The sequence below is a fragment of the Lactuca virosa genome, chromosome 1 (genome assembly GCF_052849685.1).
Source record: "Lactuca virosa cultivar CGN04683 chromosome 1, Lactuca_virosa_CGN04683_v6, whole genome shotgun sequence".
NCBI lineage: Eukaryota > Viridiplantae > Streptophyta > Magnoliopsida > Asterales > Asteraceae > Lactuca > Lactuca virosa.
In genome coordinates, this window is record NC_136426.1 from 131,760,230 (window position 1) to 131,764,336 (window position 4,107).

The following is a 4,107-nucleotide window of genomic DNA, read 5'->3' on the forward strand; positions in this document are numbered from 1 at the left end:
AAACTAGAATTCCAAAAGTAGTGAAATTATGTGTAACATTGAAATCTAACAAATGCGATCTATTTATATGTGTTAAGAGGGTCAAAGAGTCAAGAAATAGTCAAACTAGCCATTTCTTGGAGCCTTCTAACGGTTTGAAAAAAATTGATTTTTTCAAAAATTCCCTTTTTTTAACGGTCATAGAAAAACCGGTTTTCGACGAATCCGGTTTTAAATATGGGGTCCAATCCGATTTTGCTTCCGAAGCTCCAAACCGGTTTCGATCCAGTAACCAGTTTAATTTGATCCGATTCGGTCAAAACTGGTTTTGACCAAATCTGGTTTTCGGATCAAATCGGATCTTGAGGGTGAATCTGGTTTCTGTGTGCAACTCTAATTGCATGTATTTTGTGCCTACTTGATCCCTGATTGTTTATATGTCGACATATGGTGGCCTATGAGGTTGAGGCGGTCCAACTGCATGCTATAGGCCAAGATACCTAGTGGAGGCCGACTGTAAGTCGTAGGAACGGAGGCTGAAAAGCAGTCGGGTTATGGCGGCAGGCCAACAAACCCTGGGTATTCCAGTCTGATCACTGATTGGACTCGTTACATGTTGGCATTCTAGTCTGATGACTGATTGGGCCAGGGTATTCCATTCTGATGATTATGGGCCCGTTACGCATGCTAATGCGTTTGTTATATGGAGTACTTTGCAGGAAACTCGCTAAGCTTTGTGCTTACCCAGTTGCTTATTGTTTCAGGTTCTATTGATGATCATGGGAAGGCGAATGCAAGACTGTACACACTCATAATTAGCATTTAGGATTCCGCATTTCTTATATTACTCTAATTTTCGATAAATGTATTTTGGAATCAATGGTTTTTCTTAATAATGTATTTATAGTTAGGAAGTTTTACATTATTAAAAATGAAAAAATTTGGTTGTGAGAATGGGATGTTACATGTTGGTATTAGATTCCTGGTTTGAGCGAATTGGAGGAACACTTGTGTGAATCTAAACTCAAACTAGGATCCGAGAATTTTCACAAAAAGTTTTTGAAAAGGAAATTTATAACAAAAGGGTAGTTTTATGGATATGGGCTCAGTCTCTTGTCATGTTCTTCGTTGATTGTTGGCTTGGGATCAGGAACGTGAACCTTAACTTAACCTTGGTTTTATAGGAAGATGTGGTGTGTACAGTCATCTAGAGCCCGAATAAGAGAATGGTTCCCAAAATACCCGTACTTGTTATTTGTACTGAATTTGAACTTGTTGATATATGACTTGTTAGAAAATCATGTTAGTGGATAGTCTAAGGTTCTCATAGGGACTATTGGATATAAGTGCCTGATTTCGGTGACGCCTTGTGATATAGGGAATTGCTTGCTATATGTTATTTGAGTGTGTCTTTGCTACGTGTATGTTTTATTGTTCTATATGGTTGGGATTAAATAGCCTTAGAATGATCGACTTAGCCTTATTTCCTATTCCTTGTGTGGTTGTAGACTTAGGGTAGAGTCGATTATTCGACAGTCTATTTGACCTCGTATTGTGTACAACAAGCATGCACAAAAGCAACCAGCGGTGCGAGAGCGAGGATAATCCTAGGAAGAGTGCCTAGGAAGTTAGTTGTAGCTCGTAGGAGAAGTAAGTGTTAGAACACCTAGGAGTAGTCTAGTGCAGTGACTTAGGACCTTGGGATAAATTCTGAACGGACTATGGATAGGTGTGGAAGGTAGTATAGGCCCGTACCACTGAAAGCACATGATTTGTATGACATTCAAGCGGAATCTCGAGGCTACTAAGGAACTAATAGGAGGGTGACCTGGTGTGTTGAGCACTTTGTTTTGATGTCTAATCTTTCCATGGTTTATTTTTAGTATGGCGGCTATTGGAGGCTCATGATCAGGTGATGGTGGCACTCTGAGAGCAAGTCTGGAGGAGGAGGAGATTTGCAGGATCATTGCCGTTGAGGTGGCCTCAGTAATCAGAGAGGCGATTCCAGAGTTGTTTGCTTCGAGGAGTTTAACTGGTGATATGCCGCCGTCACATAGGTATTTGTTGCCGCAACCACTACAACCATTTCCATTGTAGGATATTAGAGAGGCAGGGCGATTCAGTACCGAGAGTTCAGTTATACGAATCCTTCGGAGTTCATATGCGACAGGGACCCAATTATCGCTTTGAGATGGATTTATGATGTGGAGGGATGTTCCTTCACATGTTGGTGTCTCGAGAACCATAAGGTGAAGTATGCACTTAATCTTCTTTGTTGTGGTGTAAAGGTTTGGTGGGAGTGTGTGACTTAGGGTTTTTCGCATGAAGAGCGAGCCGGGGTGACTTGGCAACGGTTTTTGGATATGTTCTGCGCTAAGTTGTTGCTCTTATGGAGCGAGAGTGACTGGTGCAGGAGTACCTGTCTCTCAAACATACAACAGAGTCAGTGACAGAGATCACCAGGATGTTTTTGGAGAGAGCTCTTTTCTACCCAGAGTATGCCGCTTCAGAGTAGGCGTAAATGTCGCGATACTTAAGCATGCTGATGGAGATTCGAGAGTTTGCATCTACTCAGCAGTACCGAACCTTGATCGAGATACAATCAACCTCCAGGAGGAGGGAGATTGAGTAGGAGATTTAGCAAAAGGAGGAAGAGACAGCATCAGCCGGCAGCCAAGTGATTCAAGTCTGCCGACCCGATTTCTGGATAAGCTGAGAGGCGAAGATCCGAGTGTAGCAAGTGTGGAAAATTTTGATGATGGGAGGTGTCGATATTTTATATGTCGCATGTGTGGCGATGAGGGTCATTTCTATATAGGTTGCAGGTGGAGTATGCAAGTTTGCTTCCATTGCAGCCAGGAGGGCCACATCAGAGCTCGTTGTCCCTTTCTCGTTTTTGGTGAGGTGTTGTACCCTACACCCCTAGCTTGGTAGCTACCCGAAGGTCGTTGTAGGACGGCCAGATCCCCAGAGACCAAGGTTTGATTTATCCGTTCTTCTATTTAGTCGATTGCTACAGTGTTCGTATTCATTTGTAAATAATGTTTATGTTTTGATGTTTAGTTGTAATCTTGGATGACCAATTGAATGGATTTATCTTATTTAGCTCTATTTTTTAACTGATTCCTTATTATGAAAGGATTAATTATCATTGTCCATATTTGCATGCCTGTTGGAAGTTATGAATGTTATGTGGGTTCAGACTCTCCTGTATATCTGGATATCAGTGGTTGGGATCAATCAGTAGAGTTCAAGTTGGTCTGGGTATCGAAAGATTGTGAAGTTGTCAAATTCTAGCATATTTCAAGTGCGGGTGAGTTAAACCTCGTAGCATGGAGCCTTATGCCAAGGTTTAGTTCTCAGTCGTATTTCTCCAAGTTCAAGACTTCCACGCCACTGCTAAATCTTCTAATTTCACAAATAGATCATCGTTAACTAATAGATTTCCCTTCGAGTCGTATTTGTTTTTATTGTGATATAAATCTGTAGGCCGTAGTTGGGCTTTAAACTATATGGTGTTAGGAGCCCAGGTTGAGGGATGTGATGACGGCTTCCTTGTATGTTCTTGTTAGATTAAGGCTTGGATGTCTGAGTCACGGCCCAAAGGCAAGGTAGGGTCAGCTAAGTCTTGTTAGATTAGGTTACGAGAGCTGTTCTTGGTTGGTGGATTGGGGGTAATTTTGAATGCTATTTTTGGTTAGTGGATCGGGGGTAAGTCCAAGTGTTATCAGTGTATAGTTGAGCAGAGATGTCGGAACGAGTTGGAGTATGGGTTAGATTAGTATGTGACCGCTTGGTTTTCGTCGCGTTGGTGCATTTACATGTGGGATTAGTATAGCAACGTTAGACAAGAAGATCTAGGACCGATCAAATTTGTGGATTCCGGTAAGCATAATTGATAGAAAGGATGGTTTAGCCTTGTCTGCTAGGTTTTGTAAGGATTTCTCACAGATGTGTCGATGTATGAGGAAGTCAGCTATGGTGTAGAATGTAGTTCCTATTTCGGATTTTCGATAAGCAACGCAAGGTTAGGAGACCTTGGTCGGGTCGAGCATGTGAGTTTTGGTTAGCATGGGTGACAAATGTGGTAGCTCAATTGCTTGGAGGTTGTCTATGATTTTGGGATCT